General features: G+C 41.0%; 1 protein-coding gene and 1 long non-coding RNA gene across 5 annotated transcripts in view; one reads left to right on the top strand and one right to left on the bottom strand.

The window, feature by feature from the left end:
- PCDH9 (protocadherin 9) overlaps positions 1 to 24,781 on the top strand; it is a 1,504,706-nt gene that overhangs the window by 1,348,745 nt on the left and 131,180 nt on the right. The window lies entirely within an intron of this gene.
- Positions 20,990 to 24,781, bottom strand: part of LOC140116539 (uncharacterized) — a 44,936-nt gene continuing 41,144 nt past the window's right edge. The window contains exon 3 of the long non-coding RNA XR_011852799.1: positions 20,990 to 21,503. This is a non-coding gene — a long non-coding RNA (uncharacterized lncRNA). The remainder of the gene's footprint in view (positions 21,504 to 24,781) is intronic.

The following is a 24,781-nucleotide window of genomic DNA, read 5'->3' as shown; positions in this document are numbered from 1 at the left end:
CATACCCTAAATGGACTCAGGCTTCAAACCAATGGGTGGCAGAGAGGAACCAAAGGAGGTGAGCAAGAAGCGCTCAAATAATATCGGTACATGATAAAAGTTTGCCAGTATATTTTGTGGATTACACAGCAGGGTGGCGACAAAGTTAACATGGAAGCCATGAAAACAACCCAAAATTCTGCCTGACACAGCTCGTTTGATAAGGGGACGATGTATGGAGGCAGTGAACTAGTAGTAGATTAAAGGTGCTGCAGTTAAAACTATGTTAGTTGGATCTTGGCATGGAGCTGGCGCTCCGCTGCCAGGCGAGCTTTCGCCAATCCAAGCCCCTGTCTCTAGGCTACTCCCCAAACAGCACTTCTAAGAACCTTTTGTATAAGATCAAGTGTAGTAGCGTTCTTATAAGTTTAGGATATGCCGGGTGAGGGGAATGTAAACAGATGCGCAAGAAGCGCTGAAATAATATCCCTAAATGGTAAAAGTTTGCAAGTATATTTTGGGGATTACACAGCAGGGTGGCGACAAAGTTAACAACTTTGATGTGGAATGCCCTGTAATAGCTCTTGGGCGGTGTGCCTTTTATCGCCTAGGCTCAGCAGTTTCAGCACCGCCTGCTGTCGCTTAGCGACGGCACTGCTGCTGTGCCTAGAGCTACCGACTGATGGCGCCATGCCCACGGATGGTAATTCGGAGGAGGAGGAGGTGGAGGAGGGGTGGGAGGAGGTATAGTAGGCCTTTGAGACCTGGACCGAGGTAGGCCCCGCAATTCTCTGCGTCGGCAGTATATGACCAGCCCCAGGGTCAGACTCGGTCCCAGCCTGCACCAAGTTAAGTGTAGTAGCGTTCTTATAAGTTTGGGATATGGCGGGTGAGGGGAATGTAAACAGATGCGCAAGAAGCGCATGATGCGCATGGAGCTGGCGTTCCGCTGCCAGGCGAGCTTTCGCCAATCCAAGCCCCTGTCTCTAGGCTACTCCCCAAACAGCACTTCTAAGAACCTTTTGTATAAGATCAAGTGTAGTAGCGTTCTTATAAGTTTAGGATATGCCGGGTGAGGGGAATGTAAACAGATGCGCAAGAAGCGCTGAAATAATATCCCTAAATGGTAAAAGTTTGCCAGTATATTTTGGGGATTACACAGCAGGGTGGCGACAAAGTTAACAACTTTGATGTGGAATCCATGAAAACAACCCAAATTTCTGCCTGACACACCTCGTTTGATAAAGGGACGATGTATGGAGGCAGCTATATGGACGACTTTTGGAGGTAGCAATGGAGACAACGTGTGGAGGCTGCTATGGAGACAATTTAATTTGGATAGTGCCTGTATGTGGCAGTCCCAAACATTTTTCAAACCAGAGGAGCAGGTAGGTGGCCCTCCAGTAAAATGGGATAGATTGAGTGCCTGTATGTGGCAGTCCCAAAAATGTTTCAAACCAGAGGAGCAGGTAGGTGGCCCTCCAGTAAAATGGAATAGATTGAGTGCCTGTATGTGGCAGTCCCAAAAATTGTTCAAACCAGAGGAGCAGGTAGGTGGCCCTGCAGTAAAATGGAATAGATTGAGTGCCTGTATGTGGCAGTCCCAAAAATTGTTCAAACCAGAGGAGCAGGTAGGTGGCCCTGCAGTAAAATGTAATAGATTGAGTGCCTGTATGTGGCAGTCCCAAAAATTGTTCAAACCAGAGGAGCAGGTAGGTGGCCCTCCAGTAAAATGGAATAGATTGAGTGCCTGTATGTGGCAGTCCCAAAAATTGTTCAAACCAGAGGAGCAGGTAGGTGGCCCTGCAGTAAAATGGAATAGATTGAGTGCCTGTATGTGGCAGTCCCAAAAATTGTTCAAACCAGAGGAGCAGGTAGGTGGCCCTGCAGTAAAATGGAATAGATTGAGTGCCTGTATGTGGCAGTCCCAAAAATTGTTCAAACCAGAGGAGCAGGTAGGTGGCCCTGCAGTAAAATGGAATAGATTGAGTGCCTGTATGTGGCAGTCCCAAAAATTGTTCAAACCAGAGGAGCAGGTAGGTGGCCCTGCAGTAAAATGGAATAGATTGAGTGCCTGTATGTGGCAGTCCCAAAAATTGTTCAAACCAGAGGAGCAGGTAGGTGGCCCTGCAGTAAAATGGAATAGATTGAGTGCCTGTATGTGGCAGTCCCAAAAATTGTTCAAACCAGAGGAGCAGGTAGGTGGCCCTGCAGTAAAATGGAATAGATTGAGTGCCTGTATGTGGCAGTCCCAAAAATGTTTCAAACCAGAGGAGCAGGTAGGTGGCCCTCCAGTAAAATGGAATAGATTGAGTGCCTGTATGTGGCAGTCCCAAAAATTGTTCAAACCAGAGGAGCAGGTAGGTGGCCCTGCAGTAAAATGGAATAGATTGAGTGCCTGTATGTGGCAGTCCCAAAAATTTTTTAAAACAGAGGACCGGGTAGGTGGCCCTCCAGAAAAATGGAATAGATTGAGTGCCTGTATGTGGCACTCACAAAAATTGTTTCAAACAGAGGACCGGGTAGGTGGCCCTCCAGAAAAATTAAATGCATAAAGTACTATAGGTAGAGCCAGTGGGCCCTGTCAAAAAATAGCCAGTTTCCTCTGCTTTACTGTACAAAGAGCAGGAGAAGGAGGAAAATGAGGAGGAGGAGGAGGAGTGGATAAATTATTCAGGTTGAGCTTCCTTCACCTGCTGGAGATTGGAAATTAGGAGAAATCCATGCTTTATTCATCTTGATAAGCGTCAGCCTGTCAGCGCTGTCAGTCGACAGGCGTGTACGCTTATCGGTGATGATGCCACCAGCTGCACTGAAAACCCGCTCGGACAAGACGCTAGCGGCAGGGCAGGCAAGAACCTCCAAGGCGTAGAGCGCCAGTTCGTGCCACATGTCCAGCTTTGAAACCCAGTAGTTGTAGGGAGCTGTGTGATCATTTAGGACGATGGTATGGTCAGCTATGTACTCCCTCACCATCTTTCTGTAAAGATCAGCCCTACTCTGCCGAGACTGGGGACAGGTGACAGTGTCTTGCTGGGGTGACATAAAGCTGGCAAAAGCCTTGTAAAGCGTACCCTTGCCAGTGCTGGACAAGCTGCCTGCTCGCCTACTCTCCCTCGCTACTTGTCCCGCAGAACTACGCACTCTGCCGCTAGCGCTGTCAGAAGGGAAATACTGTTTCAGCTTGTGCACCAGGGCCTGCTGGTATTCATGCATTCTCACACTCCTTTCCTCTCCAGGGATGAGAGTGGGAAGATTTTGCTTGTACCGTGGGTCCAGGAGAGTGAACACCCAGTAATCGGTGCTGGAATAAATTCTTTGAACGCGAGGGTCACGGGATAGGCAGCCTAGCATGAAATCTGCCATATGCGCCAGAGTACCAACGCGTAAGAATTCACTCCCCTCACTGGCCTGACTGTCCATTTCCTCCTCCTCCAACTCCTCCAACTCCTCTTCTTCTGCCCATACACGCTGAACAGTGAAGGACTCAACAATGGTCCCCTCTTGTGTCTCGCCAACATTCTCCTCCTCTTCCTCCTCCACCGATATGCGCTGAGAAACAGACCTCAGGGTGCTTTGGCTATCAACAAGGGAATATTCTTCCCCCGTCTCTTGTGACGAGCGCAAAGCTTCCGACTTCATGCTGACCAGAGAGTTTTTCAACAGGCCAAGCAGCGGGATGGTGAGGCTGATGATGGCGGCATCGCCACTGACCATCTGTGTTGACTCCTCAAAGTTACTCAGCACCTGACAGATATCAGACATCCACGTCCACTCCTCATTGTAGACTTGAGGAAGCTGACTGACCTGACTACCAGTTCTGGTGGAAGTTGACATCTGGCAGTCTACAATCGCTCTGCGCTGCTGGTAAACTCTGGATAACATGGTCAGTGTTGAATTCCACCTCGTGGGCACGTCGCACAACAGTCGGTGAGCGGGCAGTTGGAGGCGGCGCTGCGCTGCCCTGAGAGTGGCAGCATCTGGGCTGGACTTCCTGAAATGCGCACAGATGCGGCGCACCTTCGTGAGCAAATCAGACAGATTGGGGTATGTCTTGAGGAAACGCTGCACTATCAGATTTAACACATGGGCCAGGCATGGCACATGTGTCAGTCTGCCGAGTTGCAGAGCCGCCACCAGGTTACGGCCGTTGTCACACACAACCATTCCCGGCTTGAGGTTCAGCGGTGCCAGCCACAGATCAGTCTGCGCCGTGATGCCCTGTAATAGCTCTTGGGCGGTGTGCCTTTTGTCGCCTAGGCTCAGCAGTTTGAGCACCGCCTGCTGTCGCTTAGCGACGGCACTGCTGCTGTGCCTAGAGCTACCGACTGATGGCGCCGTGCCCACGGATGGTAGTTCGGAGGAGGAGGTGGAGGAGGGGTGGGAGGAGGAGGAGGCATAGTAGGCCTGAAACACCTGGACCGAGGTAGGCCCCGCAATCCTCGGCGTCGGCAGTATATGAGCAGCCCCAGGGTCAGACTCGGTCCCAGCCTCCACCAAGTTAACCCAATGTGCCGTCAGCGATATATAGTGGCCCTGCCCGGCAGCACTCGTCCACGTGTCCGTGGTCAGGTGGACCTTGTCAGAAACGGCGTTGGTCAGGGCACGGATGATGTTGTCTGACACGTGCTGGTGCAGGGCTGGGACGGCACATCGGGAAAAGTAGTGGCGGCTGGGGACCGAATACCGAGGGGCGGCCGCCGCCATGAGGTTGCGAAAGGCCTCGGTCTCTACTAGCCTATAGGGCAGCATCTCCAGGCTAAGCAATCTGGAGATGTGCACATTAAGGGCTTGGGCGTGCGGGTGGGTTGCACTATATTTGCGTTTCCGCTCCAGCGGCTGGGGTATGGAGAGCTGAACGCTGGTGGATGCTGTGGAGGATCGTGGAGGCGACGATGGGGTTTTTGTGGCAGGGTCCTGGGCAGGGGGCTGACTAGCAGCTGACACAGGGGAAGGAGCAGTGGTGTGCACGGCCGGAGGTGAACGGGCTTGTTGCCACTGAGTGGGGTGCTTAGCATTCATATGCCTGCGCATACTGGTGGTAGTTAAGCTAGTAGTGGTGGAACCCCTGCTGAGCCTGGTTTGGCAAATGTTGCACACCACAGTCCGTCGGTCATCCGGTGTTTCCTTAAAGAACCTCCACACTTCTGAAGATCTAGCCCTCGCCGCAAGAGCCCTCACCACGGGAGCTTCACTAGTTGACAGTGGCGCTGATGCACCAGCTCTGGCCCTGCCTCTCCGTCTGGCCCCACCACTGCCTCTTCCAACCTGTTCAGGTCGAGGACTCTCCTCCGTCTCAGAAGCACTGTGTTCACCCGGCCTCTCAACCCAGCTTGGGTCTGTCACCTCATCATCCTCCGATCCCTCAGTCTGCTCCCCCCTCGGACTTCCTGCCCTGACAACAACTTCCCCACTGTCTGACAACCGTGTCTCCTCATCGTCGGACACCTCTTTACACACTTCCACTACGTCAAGAAGGTCATCATCACCCACAGACTGTGACTGGTGGAAAACCTGGGCATCGGAAAATTGCTCAGCAGCAACCGGACAAGTGGTTTGTGACTGTGGGAAGGGTCCAGAAAACAGTTCCTCAGAGTATGCCGGTTCAAATGCCAAATTTTCCTGGGAGGGGGCAGACTGGGGGGGAGGAGGCTGAGGTGCAGGAGCTGGAGGAGTGGCGATTTCGGTGACATGGGTGGACTGCGTGGAAGACTGACTGGTGGTGGACAAATTGCTTGAAGCATTGTCAGCAATCCACGACATCACCTGTTCGCACTGTTCTGGCCTCAACAGTGCTCTACCACGAGTCCCAGTAACTTCAGACATGAACCTAGGGAGTGTAGCTCTGCGGCGTTCCCCTGCTCCCTCATCAGCAGGTGGTGTCTCACCCCGCCCAGGACCACGGCCTCTGACCCCTGCAGTAGTTGGACGCCCACGTCCCCGCCCTCGTCCTCTACCCCTAGCCCTCGGGTTAAACATTTTTAAAATGAGAGTTATAACTTTATTTTTTTTTTTACTTTTTTTTGTTTTTTGTTTTTTTTTTTTGTGTTTTTTGTTTTTTTTTGAGTTTTTAAAACCAAACAATGCTATCCTATTGCTATGGCTATTTTCTAGCCAAGTATCAAAGGAAGCACAGTACTATGCCAGATGAGATGACACTGAGTTATTGCCTAATAGAAATCCAACCCCTACTGAATTTTGCCACTTCGGCCTTTGCTATGGATATGTGCGCCACTAAGCGCAGAACACAGCGGTCGCAAGTCCCACTACAAATTGCTCAGAATTGGCAAGTACATGCACTGCAGAAACTACAGCCACCAGCAGATCAACCAGAAATCAAATATATAGAACGCTACTGTAGGCTTCAAGATCAAGAAGCTGTTTGTATTCTCCTATGGCTATTTTCTAGCCAAGTATCAAAGGAAGCACAGTACTATGCCGGATGAGATGACACTGAGTTATTGCCTAATAGAAATCCAACCCCTACTGAATTTTGCCACTTCGGCCTTTGCTATGGATATGTGCGCCACTAAGCGCAGAACACAGCGGTCGCAAGTCCCACTACAAATTGCTCAGAATTGGCAAGTACATGCACTGCAGAAACTACAGCCACCAGCAGATCAACCAGAAATCAAATATATAGAACGCTACTGTAGGCTTCAAGAAGCTGTTTGTATTCTCCTATGGCTATTTTCTAGCCAAGTATCAAAGGAAGCACAGTACTATGCCAGATGAGATGACACTGAGTTATTGCCTAATAGAAATCCAACCCCTACTGAATTTTGCCACTTCGGCCTTTGCTATGGATATGTGCGCCACTAAGCGCAGAACACAGCGGTCGCAAGTCTCACTACAAATTGCTCAGAATTGGCAAGTACATGCACTGCAGAAACTACAGCCACCAGCAGATCAACCAGAAATCAAATATATAGAACGCTACTGTAGGCTTCAAGATCAAGAAGCTGTTTGTATTCTCCTATGGCTATTTTCTAGCCAAGTATCAAAGGAAGCACAGTACTATGCCGGATGAGATGACACTGAGTTATTGCCTAATAGAAATCCAACCCCTACTGAATTTTGCCACTTCGGCCTTTGCTATGGATATGTGCGCCACTAAGCGCAGAACACAGCGGTCGCAAGTCCCACTACAAATTGCTCAGAATTGGCAAGTACATGCACTGCAGAAACTACAGCCACCAGCAGATCAACCAGAAATCAAATATATAGAACGCTACTGTAGGCTTCAAGAAGCTGTTTGTATTCTCCTATGGCTATTTTCTAGCCAAGTATCAAAGGAAGCACAGTACTATGCCAGATGAGATGACACTGAGTTATTGCCTAATAGAAATCCAACCCCTACTGAATTTTGCCACTTCGGCCTTTGCTATGGATATGTGCGCCACTAAGCGCAGAACACAGCGGTCGCAAGTCTCACTACAAATTGCTCAGAATTGGCAAGTACATGCACTGCAGAAACTACAGCCACCAGCAGATCAACCAGAAATCAAATATATAGAACGCTACTGTAGGCTTCAAGAAGCTGTTTGTATTCTCCTATGGCTATTTTCTAGCCAAGTATCAAAGGAAGCACAGTACTATGCCAGATGAGATGACACTGAGTTATTGCCTAATAGAAATCCAACCCCTACTTAATTTTGCCACTTCAGCCTTTGCTATGGATATGTGCGCCACTAAGCGCAGAACACAGCGGTCGCAAGTCTCACTACAAATTGCTCAGAATTGGCAAGTACATGCACTGCAGAAACTACAGCCACCAGCAGATCAACCAGAAATCAAATATATAGAACGCTACTGTAGGCTTCAAGAAGCTGTTTGTATTCTCCTATGGCTATTTTCTAGCCAAGTATCAAAGGAAGCACAGTACTATGCCAGATGAGATGACACTGAGTTATTGCCTAATAGAAATCCAACCCCTACTGAATTTTGCCACTTCAGCCTTTGCTATGGATATGTGCGCCACTAAGCGCAGAACACAGCGGTCGCAAGTCTCACTACAAATTGCTCAGAATTGGCAAGTACATGCACTGCAGAAACTACAGCCACCAGCAGATCAACCAGAAATCAAATATATAGAACGCTACTGTAGGCTTCAAGAAGCTGTTTGTATTCTCCTATGGCTATTTTCTAGCCAAGTATCAAAGGAAGCACAGTACTATGCCAGATGAGATGACACTGAGTTATTGCCTAATAGAAATCCAACCCCTACTGAATTTTCCCACTTCGGTCTTTGCTATGGATATGTGTGCCACTAAGAGCTAAACACAACGGTAGCAAGTCCCCCTGCTAATTCCTCACAAAATGGTAAAAGATGCAAATTAAAATAAAAAAAGTAGAACGTTATTGTAGCCCTAAGAAGGGCTGTTGGGTTCTTTGGGAATCACTCCTGCCTAACAGTAAGCTAATAGAACACCCTAACGCTTTCCCTGAGCAGCAGCAGCTCTCTCCCTAGCGGCATCCAGAGACAGAATGATCCGAGCAGCGCGGCCAGCGGCTAGTCTATCCCAGGGTCACCTGATCTGGCCAGCCAACCACTGCTATCGACGTGTAAGGGTACCACGTCATGCTGGGTGGAGTGCAGAGTCTCCTGGCTTGTGATTGGCTCTGTTTCTGGCCGCCAAAAAGCAAAACGGCGGGAGCTGCCATTTTCTCGAGCGGGCGAAGTATTCGTCCGAGTAACGAGCAGTTTCGAGTACCCTAATGCTCGACCGAGCATCAAGCTCGGACGAGCATGTTCGCTCATCTCTATTTACTAACTTATAACATTTTGATAAATAGCTACAGTACAGTACCTATGTTTTCCTTTACACATTCTATGGTTTGAGGGCAAATAACATTAATACAAAAGTACTGTACCATATCTATTTAGTTTACTACATGACATTCAGACGGTTCTATAATAATAATAAAGTCATCTTGTGTATCTAATCTTCTTATCCATAATAAGAACAAACAAACCTCAGGTTCTTTGGCCAGGTTCCTACAGTATGTGAATGTGTATAGTTTATAAATCCATAAGGTGTTAATAGATTATATTAATATATTTATCTTAGAAGCTTAAACACTGTTTATCTTTTCTGCTATTTGAAGTGCCTTTGCCTGTCCTGCACATGCCTTTCAGTCAAGGTCATGGAGTACATCATACACAAACATATATCACAAGCATGAAAAATTACAGAACACCTGTATGTTATGTAAATGATGTAATTAGAGACATATGAATGCAGTATTGTCCATATTTAAATCAGAACTCACTGAATTGGTTCTTGCAGCAAAGTTCTGAGCTTTTGACCGACACTCAGGGCTGCTATGCGTGAGGCTGTGATTGATAGCTTCCTTTGTAGAGTTAGTTGCCTGTGGTTGAGCTGGGTATGTATTCTGTGAAAAGCTGGGTGGAATCATCTTGGAACCTAGTGTGTGTGTTGGGAGTGGTTGGAGTGAACTAAGAACTCCACATTTACCTGTGCATCACTTCACTTAATTCTGTTTATAGAGGTCTTTTTTTACTGTTAGCTCCTCTATTGTGCTATTGTTGGTATGATTGCTGCTTTATTTTTTAAATACTCTTTGCTTCACAATTCTTTAATTTGCCCCTGTCTTGGTTACAATGAGGTTATCCTGACTTTGCTTTTGTATGTCAACCTGTCTGTCAGAGTTAGAGTAGGGGCTGTCGTCCAGTTACCACCTGTGGAATAGCGCAATGTGGGCAAGGAAACAGGGACAAGGGTCATTGGTTAGCTCAATGCCCTACACCTCTACACTGTCTTGACAATCTGTTGCGTTAATGTGCTAACATAAATATTGTACTACCAAAGCTCCTTGGTCAAATAACTGAGATCAAATCTTTAGGACCAAAGTTGAGTGTAAGTTTTGTTATAGACTTCCAAAAGTATTTTTATGTAACATAGAAAAGTATGAAATATCTGTACAGGTTTGAAACTGTTATAATTCAAATATATCAACTTTCTACGGTTTTAAGGTCTCACTGATGACATTTCCACTCGTTTTTGTGTTTTTAACTTTGTTCTAAACTTTATTTATGTATGAGTCATATATCAAGCAAAAAATACAGCTTCACCACGCAGATATAGTGTATAGACATATGCATCTTTATAGAATTATTTATAAACTCCCTCCCCAATGATATTTCTGTTTGTTTAGAAAAGTGGCTGGAAATGTTCAAAACAATTAAATAATAATTACACTCGCTTGCTGTGTTCAGCAAGAAAATGACATACATAAAATGTTAATTTCACAATTAGGACTACTGTGCATCTTTTGTTTTCATAAATTTATACATAACAAGTACCCGTGCATGTTCAATTTAAAATCTCTAGAAAAGCTCATTAGTGAATAGCATAAAACATTGTGATCACCAGGAAAAAAAACGAGATGTTGTTGGATGGCATAATAAAAAAGATAACATGTAGATTACGCATATTAACCCAATGGGAGTAGAACATGAAATACTAGTTTGGAAAAATAGCTGTTTGATATTCTTCACAGAAAATCACAGAATAATGCAATGGACCGCAGAGACTAGTATATAACTCAAAACTAGCGCTAAGAATTCTAATTAGACTGTCTTGTATCCAAAGTCATACTTAAAATCAAAATGTATTGGAAATATTTTTGTTTTGCTGTTACTTTTCTTAAGTTTTTGCTATCAGGATCAATCATCCTGATCTGATGATCCTTATCATCTTTTCATTTGAAGCAACTCATTTGTCTAATATTACAGTTAAAAGTGAGAAACATGCATCTCCTTGCTGTCAAAGATGTAAGACAGCTATCTAGAGCTAATATATATTTGTTGTGATCTGTCTTTCAGAAAAAAGATCATTAACACTGACCCTCAGCAAGACTCACATTTTAGCATATATCAAAATTTCAGCTTTTTTTGTAGTTGTATTATTTTATCGATTGTTGAATATGGCGCCGGATTGGTTTGTAGAGCTTTTCTGCCACTTGGACATCTAAATTTACAAAAATTTCAATGTCTATGGCATGTCACCATTTACTTCTATGGGCTGTGATTCCCCTTCCATTTACTCATTGATCATTTGGAGTCAGCATAGAAGATAAGGAAATAATTTAAAAAGCTTTTCCAAAAAAGAGTAAGGCAAATTTATTTGTGGTCTTTCCTGTCCTGGTTTTATAGATATGCCGGCATAAAGAGAAGACAATAGTTAAATTCTTATCAATGCCATGTGCTGTATGTAAAACAAGTCATCATGCCGAGTATAATCTTTCCATCTTAACATTTCTAATGCATATTACTTCTAAAACCTGTATATTGTGGTTTATATTATTCTTCTGAGACATTTCTACAAGTCTGGCAAATTACTGTATATTTCCTAACAAAGAAAACACTATGTCTGTGTATTAGCTCCTGTAAGAAGGCTCTATTTATCAAAATCCAAAGGGAATTCACTGTTGCATTCAGCCACAAAAACTTAGTACTAGGTGTTATTCATCAAACTGTTCAAGGTAAATCAAGCAAGACGTGAAGCAGGACCTGCGCTCTTTCAAGCTTCAAGTGTCTGTGCACAAAATAAATTCTATGTGTTTTGTGGAAACAAATTATTCAAATTATTTGTCCCTAAAGTAATGCAATATCCATAAAATAGGAAAAGTTTACTGCAGACAATAAGTAAGAATAAAATGGTGAAAGGCAAACCAGTGTCTGGTGCAACTTCACAGAAATGAGGAATATCTATGTCATACGTTAATTAATGTTATTTATAATTAAAGTGAATTGTAATTACTTGGTCACTGTATAAAAAGGTCTGTCAAGATACATAGTAAAATAATCTAATAAACTAATAATCTCATCATGGCATCTCGGATGTGCTTGCTGATGGCTTACAATGACAGACCCGTGAGTGCAGATCTGAACCATAATAAAGGGATAATATAAGTTATCCCAGACCCCAGACATGAATTCATTTAACTTGGAAGTAGCACAGAGTTGTGAGATTATGGCATAAGATAGGCAGTTTGTAAGCGTTTTTACTAGTTACCATAACTAGACACATATGTCAAGGATATACCAGCCTTTAATATCTAGGACAGCTGCTGCCTAGTTTTAATGTTGTAAAACCGACCCCTGTTCTTTAGGTAAGTGGAGGTTTAGGAGGAGTAGTGGAGGTTTATTGTCTGTGGGAATAATTCCCCATAGATGGGCTTCTACACCTAAATTGCTTTACTAGTATAAACAGTAGTATTAACAATCTAAGGTCACAAACCTTTTATGATTTGAAGATAAAGACATATCCTTGCTCCAAGTAAACAAAAGTGCAAATTCAATGCAAGTTTATTAATTTAATTGCAAATGAATAGAGTCCTCTCAATAAAGGATGGATAACTGCTGCTTTATTCAATGGTACTGCAGTATATTGTACTACCCATAAAAGATCTGGTGAGGGAGTTGGATGATTGTGAAAGAGACTGACACTAAAATGACAGCAAAAAATCACATTTCTGGTGACAGGTTCCCTTCTCTTCAAAATAAGCATATATGTAGAATAAGACTTTCAAAACAGAACAAAAGTAGTTTGCCCACGCAGATAATCTAATAATTGTGAGGGACCACAAATATCCAATCAACCAATTCCTGTAGAGTTACATTTGAAGAAAGCAGCATTTCTACATTTATTTCAGCATCTTCTGGGGTAGCTAGGAAAAAGTAAGCCGTGGAGTGAGCTTCAGTGATAAATGGACATTCATAGGAAAGTACATAGGTGACGAACACAATGTAACCACACTGTTATTCTCAAGTTAATTGCTACAGAAAAAGAAACAATTATGAGATATTTAATTATTTTCCATTTGACTAATGGCTCCCACTGACACTGATTTACATTCCGCAGAAGCTATAATGCGACGTGACCATTAAACCTGATTGCAAGGTCATAATCATTACTATTACTACTGTGTATCCAGGGGATGAACAATTCTACGAGGCGCTGTGTCTTTAGTCATTACAACTACTAAAGGATTGATATTACGCACTACACAATGGCCCATCAAAGTGTCTTTCTCTAAATAAACCATTCTCGTCAGTGCCAGAAGAGTAGAACAACCTGTTTTGAATATTTATTGTATCTTCTATGTTAGTGGATAGGCTTTATTTTTCGGCTGTAAAGATGAAATAACTCTGGTGCTACTTAAACACATTTTGCCTTAAGGAGATTCCTACAGTTTGAACCTGAAAAGCAATCCTTGAATAAATATTTAATTTAATTTCTTTTAAAAGATAATCAAATAACTTTGGTTACAGAGAGTTGGCAGTTTTATGTTTTCACTGAAGCATACAATCAAAAGAAAATATTGTGCAGGCAAAACAACGAATTTTTAATATTTCAATGACATTTTGAGGTTGAACATCTCCATCTAAAATGCCTCCTGATCAAAGTTTCCATCAGTGATCATCAGTAAGTTATTAATAAGAAATGGCTTTGTGGTTAGGGCTGTGAGCACTATAAATTCATTTTAGTTGTGTATACATGAGAAAAAGTTCATCTATATGCTCATGGGTGCAGATTTATTTGTTCCAAACATTCTTCTCTCCAATTCAGTGTGTAATTTCTTACCTCTCAGCTTCCTTATTGCGACACATAAGGAATTGTGTCTTACAACATGCAATTTTATTATGATATGTTGCCAGACAGTGATATGACACAAAGTCATTTGCTCTGTATGTGAATGTTTATTAAGTGAAACTTATGAAGGTACTAGATTAGAGATTGAGTTTAGGGGGGATTTATCACTGTATTATCTGTTTTTGTACTACTTTTTGTGACTTTTTTTTGTAGTAAAGTAGTAGTACAAGAAACTAGTCAACATAGTGATAAATCCACCCTTAAGTGTTTTTCTTAGTTTGCACTCTCACCTGGCTGACTGTCCTAGTCTTTGCAACTTCTTGTCAGGATTTTAGCTGGGGTCTCCTGGTCTTTCTAGTCGGCTCTCTACCACTGTGCTATGTAGCCTGTTTGTTTTACCTATCTTTTTGTTGTTGGTATTTCTGTATTACCTGTTGGTGTTTTTTAGTCTCAGCTGTGTTCATTTGTATTATCCTATAAGAAGTAGTTTGGGTCCATTTAAGGTTGGTTTTGTCATTCAGTATGTGCTAGGTATTGTTGTATCTGCAACTTATCCCTGGCTCTGTTCTGTAGGAACATCTATACTTACTAAGTAGCTTGTTTCTTTGACTGTGGTGAGAGAAATACTGTGAAGTTTATCTTTTTCTCTTGTATACACTCACCTCTTTGTCTGAGTTTATTTTCTAGCGAGTGTATTTTGACCTTCTCTGATTGTTACCCACTATTCCTGTCTGCTCTATTGCTCTTCTTCCTGCATTCAAGGATTGCTTGTTTTCCAAGGTTTTACTTGCAGTAATTGTTTCATTAGGGGGCCAAATTCAGTATACCAGACCCTAGTATCCTTTAGTCCTTTTCCTAAAGGGGTTATGCCACGACTCAACTTCCTTCAAAAAGATATCAAAGAGGTTAAAATATTTCATAAAAGCCTATTCATTATGATTAACTGGAGTGAGAAATACATTTTATTTGTTTTCTCAAGGCTTGTTCAGCCTCTATTCTGTACCACACAGAAGTAAATGTGGGAGGGGCCTAAAAGGCAGTTTTATCACAAACCCCATAATGCTATGCAGCTGCCTATCTCTTATTGGCCTTCCCAGAGTTCTACATCACTGACTTCAGTGTCTCCTTACACCTGCTGCGTTCAAATAGTCCCAGCTAAGCAGGATGCTGCTATAAATGCTGTGTGTACCGTGTCATGTTTCCCCGATTCTCTATTACTAATTCATTGTCACTATATATATATATATATATATATATTTACCTAATTAAACTTTCATATAGGCCTCTTTTCTAAAAACGGTCTCAGAGTAAAATGTAATGCACGCGACCGTGTGCTCATCCATGACTGATTCCTGTGATGTGCCCATATATACAGGATAGGAGTAGTAGTACTATGCTATTCCCATATATACAGGATAGGAGTAGTAGTACTGTGCTATGCCCATATATACAGGATAGGAGTAGTAGTACTGTCATGTGCCCATATATACAGGATAGGAGTAGTAGTACTGTGCTGTGCTCATATATACAGAATAGGAGTAGTAGTACTGTACCCATATATACAGGTTAGGAGGAGCAGTAGTACTGTGCTGTGCCCAGTTATACAGGATAGGAGTAGTAGTAGTGCTGTGCCCATTTATACAGGATAGGAGTAGTAGTAGTGCTGTTCTGTTGCCATACACATATAATAAAAGTAGTAGTTCTGTGATAGTGTGATAGGAGTGATAGTGTTGTCATGCTGCTAATGTGTTTCTAGAGCAGGATGCTGGATCCCGGCACTGTCTCCCCTCTACACACCTCCTGATACATCCTCTGCATGACTGCCCCATCCCCCAGCCCTGGCCTGAAGTGCCATTTATTCACCTCCAACTCCCCAGCACCTATTCCTTGTCTGGCTCGGACTATACCTCAGCTCCAGCAGCAGCAGCTCTGTCCCTCTACTTCACAGGCTGCCGCTCAGCAGGAATGCAACACACAGCAGCCTCATGATGCTTTTTAATGTCCGACCAGCAGAGGAAGCTGTGGACGCTATATAAGACATTCTGGTTGCCTGGGATTGATAGCCGCCTATATGATGATCCAGCTCTGGCTCCTCCACGATGCAAAGGAGTGATGGGGCCAGCGGAGGAGTCTGTTTAGATATGCGCATGCCCAGAAGAGTCTTTAGCATTTTATTCTTTCTGCGCATGATCGGCCAGGGTAGGTGTTAGAGAGGACGGGAACAACACCGGTAGGGGGAGCTATTCAGATTTTGAAAAGCATTTTTTGACAAAAGAGGCATATTTTTTAATAAATGTCAAAGCTGAAATTTCTGTTTTAAATGTATTGAAGTAAGTTACATAAATTTGATATGGTGGCATAACCCCTTTAACTATCTGCAAAGGTCTTCATGCTCAGAGAGAGATAAGTTGTTGGGTCCGGAGCTTGTTCATCACTTGCAGGCAAGGACTGACTTAGAGTAAAGTAAGGTTAGTCTAGAGTAAGGAACAGTTTCCCTAGTTCTTTCTGCTCTCTTTATACAGTTTTCTGCTTCCTTGTAAACGCCATTTGCATCCACTTGGCATGGAGGTGGTATAACAGTGAAATAATTGCAATTTTAGCCTTGTACAAAATGTGATTATTTCAAGGTTTTTACACCAGAAAACTGGCACAATGGCCTTCCTAAATCTACCCTAATGTTTGTGTTTCCATTTGGTCTTGAGGAAAAATAACAGAATTTAAAGGGATCCTTTTTGGCACTCCTGGTATCAGTTATTATGGCATATAGTGCTGGACTTAAAAGCCTGATAAAAGAAAGCAGTCTGTACACAACTGAGACAGACAATGCAGGTGCATCCAATGATATAAATTTTAACAATGGTATTAACCTAGGAAATAAACTGTACAGCAGCAGAAGTGAAAAGAAGGTAAAATACAAGGAAGAACTTTAGCTGAAAAAAGATATTGGTGTAAATTTCACACCTTGCACTTCCTGGAGTATGCACTGGCTGTGACTTATCTGTTAAGCTGTTTAAGTTTGGCTTACTTTATGCACTGGGATTGCAACAAAATTTAGGCACAAATGAAAAATACTTTTTTGGACAGTGTGACTAACAAAGGACATGCCCCTTTGTGTGCACATTTCTACAAAGTGGTGTACAAGGTGCATAAAATTCTGGCACACCCTCATAAAACAGGAAAATGGTCACAGGTGCATTAATCAATCTTTTGTGAATTACTATATTTAATTTGTGGAATATTTTACAGTTGTTAAATTTGTTGTGAATACTTTTTAAGAGTAGATGCAGCTCTATGCTATCCATGAAGTCTTGAAGCTCACAAACGTCTTTCTTAAGTCTTCTATTTATCTATTTTGTCTTAGGGAGCAGTTGTCACAAAAATCCCAAATCTTTGAGTAAAATGTCTCCTCCTCTTCATTTATATCTGAAATGTAGTGTCAGTACTGTAAAATGACATACAGTTGAAATCAGATGTTTAGATACTAAATAAAGAAACACATATGCATGTTTTTCTCACTATCTGACATGAAATCAGAATAAATCTAGGATTAAAACATTTTTATTCTTTTCTGCAAAATCTAAAGTTTATATACATTTCATTAGAATTTGATACCATTGCCCTCAAAATGTATGACTTTGTTCAAACTTTTTAGATAACCTCATACAATCTTTTCACAATAGTTGGTATATTCGGGTCTAATACTCCAGACAGGACTGGTAACTGAGCCATGCTTGTAGGCCAACTTGTTTGCACTTGCCTTTTAAGCTTTGCTCATAAATTGTTAATAGGATTGAAATCAGGACTTTGGGTCCATATTTCACAGTTGGGATGGTGTTTCCAGGTTGCTAGGCATCTCCCATTTTCCATCAGATGTAATGATGGCTTTTGTGGCCAGACAGTTCAATTTTAGTTTCATCAAAAAATGAAAGTCTTTGTTCCTATGTGCATTTGCAAATATTAGTTTAGATTTTTTAAGTTTATTTTGGAGTAATGACTTCTTCCTGGCTTCTTTTAGGCCATGTCAATACAGTTCTTGTTATACTGTGGATAATTACACATTCTTACCAGCTTTAGAATTTTTACAAGATCTTTTGTTTTTGGGTTCATATGCACATTTCGGACCAAAGCACATTCATCTTTGAGACACGGGAGCATCTTTTTTTCTGAACTGCATGATGGGTGGACTTTGCAATCTAGCTTGTAATTTTGTAAAATAGTTTCTACTTTCATGTTTCTGTAAATTGCACCCAAGCATAAACTAAACTTGTGCAAGTCCACAATTTTCCTCATGATATATTGGATTATTTATTTAGATTTCTCCTTGATGTTCCACAATGAAGTAGTGTATTTCAGGTGTGGCTTTAAATACATCCACTGGTTTGTCTCTAATTTACTCGGATATCACCAATAAACCATAAATAATCATAATTATCATAACAATCAAAGTTATGTGAGATCAGCTGCTACCAGACATGCCTTCTAAAAGATTACTATGCATTTTAAGTGGGGGAAAAACAATGATCTTCATAACCATCAATTTGTTGAATGTATTCTCTGTTGTTAGTGGTCGTTATATGGTGGAGTCCTCCTACTGTTTTTGTTATACCCCAAAGTTACACCCCAAATGAACATTATATAGTCTAGTACTATTGTGTTATTTATACAACATTAGTGAAAAAATCTCTCCCAAAAGAAATTGGAGGCTTTAATTGGAATGTGCTACTACATAGACCCAGGTGTTTGCTGAAAATAATAAAAGAAATAAAGACTAACTAGACAATAAAAATGAATATATTCTGAAAATGTAATGTTTTCACAAAGTCATGAGAAACAAATCAGAGGTTATCAAATAATATGTTAGGAGCTGTGAAAATAATAATTCATTGCCTGCTTTGCCCTTAAACCTCATTCACTTCCAACTTTTCTGTTATTTTCTAAAACAAGTGTTCAACTTTACCTGAATGTGATAAAAACACCAAACATTTCAGTCCTTTATGTTTGTTAAATATGCAGGGTAATGCCACATTCCCTGCAAGGAAATATGCTCAGTACTCCTAAAATTGTCTCACACTGGCACAATTACCTTTCCTGATTTAGAACACCCACAATATGAATTCATAAATTTACTTTATAGGTCTCATTCCCATAGAAATCAGACATCATTGTCAGATAAATAATCTCCTAGCTACGCTGCTGAGAGTTACTTCTTAAAATGGCTCTATGGAAATGTCACTAGTTGCTTTATACAGTTCGCTACTTGCAAATGTTAACTTGTTTTTCTTGAGCTGAACACGTAAAAGGAAGATTGGAAAGACCTGAAAACATTTGGAAAATATGCAATTTATCCATTTAGCTTTTTACTCATAATTAGGAAACTAGTGATAAAGTTAAATAGGATTCCTCCTTTTCTTAGAGTGTCAGAGTGTCCTGACTTAGGTGCATTAGGAAAATACATTTTATAATACTTTATTGATATCCGATCATTATTTATATCTGATTGATATAAATCTTACATTTGAAACTTCTGATAAGAGTGGCAACATTCTAGTTACCGCCATACTCTATTCATTGTTCACCCAGATACAGGTAAATAGGATTTAGCTGCAATGCTACACATAGCTATGCTCATGAACCAACATTATTTTCAAGCCATAACTGTTCATGTAGCTCGTTAGAAGGAGTATTAGGAGCCAGACCATCGATGATCAGTTATTGAGAGTTATTTATAAACATAGGATTTTAACATTTGAACATCAAACTTAGATTGAGACAAACTAGGATTGAATATTTTCCAAATTTTTGCAATAATTATTTGGGCACTTCCTTTACAGGATGAATGTTACTTTACATTGAAGTTAGATGGATGAAAAATGCCTTAAACACAGAACGAGTTTTATTGCTAAACTTAGCCAGGAGATTTGCATTGGTCAGCACCTCATGTACAGCATTGGGGTGTAGAACCTGCTAGAATTCAGAATAAGGAAGAAAAGTAAATCCCAGACCCTAGTCATTTGCACCATAACAGTCTATTCAAGGCACTGAACGAGACCCATTCCACTAGAAACACCGATAAATACTCCACAGATCTACTGACAAGAACATCACCATCTCTTTCTCCTTCACACCAAGTCCACAGTAGTTATGTATTTGGTCCATGGCAGATTTAGACAAGTTTCTGCTACATTTTCTTTTGTAATTTCAAAAAATGTTCCTCCCCATTCAAACTCTTCAATGGACACATAAAACAAAAGGTACATTTATAAAATTGTGTCTGTGGAGTTTGCTGTTCTCTGTATGTCGTGCAAATATTGAAGCCAGAAATATGCATAGTTTAGAAGGAAGGAAGATTTCATATCAACATTTGAAGTGCCAAGAATCAAGTATTTGCAAGAAGTCCTTTTATATGACATATGAAAGACAGTAATTTGGAATATGGTAAAAAAAACAAAAACTCAAATTACAATTTAAGATTGTGGCTTTTTTTTTTTTTTTTCGGACAAGTCCAATTCTCTCAGCCTTGTATATGGGCATGGGGTCACTTTTCAAAATAAAGTAGAACAAGCAAATCCACACAATAGAAGTATTATTTCAGTCTCTCTTTTTCTTTAGTTTTAGCAGGATGTGTATATTGCAATGTTTTTGCATTTTAAACCATCTTGTATTGCTGTCAACATTGGAGTGTTACGCAGATATGTCTCATAGGTTTCTCCAGCTTTGTGCAACATGGAAACTCATTCAATGACTTTTGTGTTGAAAGTTCCTCTACCATTTGCTGCCTTTATGGCAATTTTTGTTAATTACTTGGTCTTGGCTGCAGTTCAGCTTTTTTTTTTTTCTGTGGGGTTTACAATGAATAAACATTTTCTTGCAGATACAAAAAAAAAACAGAAAAAAACATTTGAACATTAATGAAACCCCTTTTCAAGGAACATTCTATTGACATTGCTAGATTAAGGGGACCCTTCTTCCTAAGCTGGATTTTAAACAACACTTAATTATTAGTTTTGGCTCAAAGGGTTACTCTATGGTAAAGAGTAAATAAGAGGCAAACAACTGCATTGGGCATAGGTGATGCCATACTTCTCCATACTCACATTCACTGTCTACCCCCATCTTCTGAGACCTGTACCCTAATTCATCCTTCTTATTGCAGAATAATTATATACTAGTAAGCATAGCAGCTGCCTGCCTACCTACTGATAAAAATATTCACAGACCAAATCTGGCAATAAACTTAAATTACAAAGATTGCTGAGCACCCATCACTACTATATTGAAAATTTGGATATTTTATTTATATCATATAAAGAGTCATATAAAATTGACTAGATAAAATACATAATGAAATACACAAACAGTATATAATATACAAATAAAATTGGACAAAACATGCAGTAAAACAAGCTTTCAAATGTGTCAATTACACTTAGCATAGATCATATAGATCAATATTAGCTATATTGCAGGCCAGGCTGTAAGTATATAGTCACAAAAGGGCCCTAGTGGCTAAATACCTATGGCAGTATTGTATCCTGGGGATAGTGGAAAATGCCGGGAGTCAAATGTATTACAAAAATTGTAGGAACACTTAAGATGTTATTATTATTTATAATGATATTGTTCATGAGAGGATGGTGCGGTACATATTAAAATCCAAAATTATCGTAGAACCAATATCTCTTTTGTGATTTGTGGATGAAGGTTACTCACAATCAGTCATAGTGGTGACCTGAAGGCAAAGTTGTCATAAGAAATGTTCCATACAGCGAGTCAATATGGGGATTATCGCTAGGCTTGATGTCCGTGATCTTCCCTGCACATGCGCACTTCCCCTCAATGAATCACATCGATAGCGGAGTGCTCCTCTCCATGATGAGACATGGCTAGGGTAACAAGAGGCCTCTGGGAGAAAAGATTTTATTGAATGAACTGGGGAGGAGTAACAGATGATATAAACATTTAATCTCTAAGAAGATGATAAAACAAAACTGTGCTTTACTGTTTTAAAGCATAAATCTAGTCATCCACTGAATAATAAAACTATACCATACTGTATGGAGTTCAGCACAAAATAAAAAAATAAAAAAACACAATATCAAATAACAACAATATTTCTAAATCAGTTTCTAACATTCTTTAGGAAGTGTAAGGCACATGGTAGGGAAAATCAACTCTCCTGACACAGCTTGGCTGTTATTTATTTGTAGAAATAGTTGAAGTTTGCATGCTTTACTTTTTAACCTTGACTGGGAGCCATACTGTATTCTCTTAAAAAAGAAGCATGCCTGTGTAGAACTGAGCAGGCACATGCTAAATGCTATAATTTAGTTAGGCAGGTATCGTGATGTCCTGCTATAAGAAAGCACTTAGGTAGCTTTATAAGGAAAATACAAATAACTCCTTTTACTTTTTTTTAGCAATGTTCTTCTTAGTGCTTATATTTACCTATAGAAGACCACCACTACTTATTTTAGAACATTGTGCACTATGATAAACAGGGCTGTTAATATAAAAAGTAGGGCAATATAATATGACATATTGATTATTACTATCCACTACATATAAATTTAGTTTTCTTGTACAAAACATGAAGCTGATAAAGTGGTACTACATTTTAGTGTATTTATGACAGTTAGTGCCTGGTAGATGTGGCTTCCTACCTATGGTGAGAAGATAGGGTTGGGTTGGCCCTCACAGAAAAACAAGAGAAGATTTACCAATGAAGTGACCCACTTAATTGCGTGGGACCCCAAAGATTGGTGGGAATATTGTTGCTATGCAGTTACACCTATGGCAAAGCACTAAATCCATAATTTTTTTAAATTATTCCATATACAGTCCTGTATGAGGGCTATAATTTGTGTAACAAATTGTACTTCTTAGCGGTGGTATTTTATATTACATGCCATGTACTGGGACGCTATAAATAAAATCCAAATGTGGTAAAATTGAAAAACACGTTTGTGCCTTTTCAGCCACCCAACACGTGACAATAAAGAATGGAGGATGTTCACCATTATAAGCATGTTATACTGCAAATCTTCCACAGTACAGAGGTGAGCTGGAAGCTCAGATAAGAAATGTTGGGCAAGAGATCAGCAGAATGTCAGTGCTAGGGGTCTAGCAGCTCCTGCCCTTTACTTCCCCCGTGTGGTCCGCAGCTACTGATCTGCATGAAGTCAGATCTATGGCCTTTAAAACCCCTATGATCTGATGAGTGCCTGATGGTGTGTATATTTGTATGTGTGTAAATGTATGTGTGTGTATATGTTATTTGTGTGTTTATGGTGTGTATGTGTGCATATGCTGTATATATGTGTACATTGTGTATTTACTGTATATAAGAGTGTATATGCTATCTTTGTATGCATTATGTGTTTTTATGGTGTGTTTATACTGTGTTTGTACATACTGTATAATGTGGATATACTGTATGTGTACAGGCAGTCCCCGGGTTACATACAAGATAGGGTCTGTAGGTTTGTTCTTAAGTTGAGTTTGTATGTAAGTCGGAACTGTATATTTTATCATTGTAATCCCAGACAGAACTTTTTTGGTCTCTGTGACAATAGGATTTTAAAAATGTTGGGTTGTCATAAGAATCAATATTAACACTAAAGCTTCATTGTAGACACCAGTGATAACTGTTACAGCTGATTATTGTAGCCTAAGGCTAAAGTACAATAAATTACCAATATCCAGAGGTCCGTTTGTAACTATGAGTCGTATGTAAGTCGAGTGTTCTTAAAGGAAACCTACCATTTCAAATGGTAGGTGTAAGCTATAAACACCGAGCACCAGCTCAGGGTGAGCTGGTGCCGGTGCTTAGTTTCGTTAGTGTTAAAACCGCTGTATCACGGTTTTAACACTTTTTAAACTTTATAGCAGAAACTGCTTCGGCGCTGCGTGCGAAGCAGCTTCTGCTATAAAGTTTAAAAAGTGTTAAAACCGCGATACCGCGGTTTTAACACTAACGAAACTAAGCACCGGCACCAGCTCACCCTGAGCTGGTGCTTGGTGTTTACAGCTTACACCTACCATTTGAAATGGTAGGTTTCCTTTAAGTAGGGTGACCGCCTGTATATATAATACTGTTTGTATATATAATGTGTATAAACTGTATGTGTGAATATATATTGTGTATATACACTTTGGGGGTCATTTATCATTACACCAGCAACTAGGGACAGTTATATGTATAATGTTGAAGCTCTTCTGCCCATCAGATTAATTAAAGTGGTTTGGGCCCGTTAATAAATGTTCTTATGGTCTATTTTGTGTCTGTCAAAAAAGTCTCAAAATGCATAAAAAGTCTGAGCACATAGACCAGCAGGGGACTGGAGTGACTATTAGGGAGACATGTATCACTCCTATTGCTTTATTTATGAGACTACCAAAGACTGCCTCAAGGATTTTCTGAATCTTTGTAGCCCAGATGTTTGTTCAATTTGTGAGACTTTAGGCTCTGAAATAGTCCCATTCTTGTACCTAATGAGTCTCAAAACAGAGCATGCTAGACCCAGACTTACTTCTGGGAGCTACTACAGTATTTGGGGCTTAAATGTTTGACAAAAGATCTTAGATAATGAAAGGGGTTAAGACCATTTGTCTCTGGACAGGTTACATCCCACCTATTCAAGTAGAAAGCTGAAGCATAGAGCAATAATTATAATACTTTATGTTCATAAAGCATATTCAGCAGCACATTTCAAATGAAAGCACACATGTACACAGGGCCGGATTAAGGGTGGTGGGGGCCCCTGGGCGCAAACTAGTGGGGGCCCTTCCAACAATGTTTTTGGAAGTATATAGCCTGCCAGCCTGCTGTAGTATATAGCCTGCCAGCCCGCTGTAGTATATAGCCTGCCAGCCCCCTGTAGTATATAGCCCGCCAGCCCCCTGTAGTATATAGCCTGCCAGCCCCCTGTAGAATACAGCCAGCAGCCACCTGTAGTATATAGCATGCAGCCCCCTGTAGAATACAGCCAGCAGCCCCCTGTAGAATTTAACCACCTGTCCCCTTTAGAAAATGGCCACAAAATAATAAACTTCATACTTACCTCACCTTCCCTTCCAGTGATCCCGCGATGCTGCAGGCTCTTCCTTGCTCTTCAGACAGCCGCCGGCCACTGAAGAGACAGCTGCCATCACTGGGGGAGATCGCTGATGCACTGTTTTGG

Source organism: Engystomops pustulosus, chromosome 2 (assembly GCF_040894005.1).
Source record: "Engystomops pustulosus chromosome 2, aEngPut4.maternal, whole genome shotgun sequence".
Lineage (NCBI taxonomy): Eukaryota > Metazoa > Chordata > Amphibia > Anura > Leptodactylidae > Engystomops > Engystomops pustulosus.
Note: the sequence above shows the minus strand (reverse complement) of the source record. Positions and strands in the feature narration are given on the sequence as shown.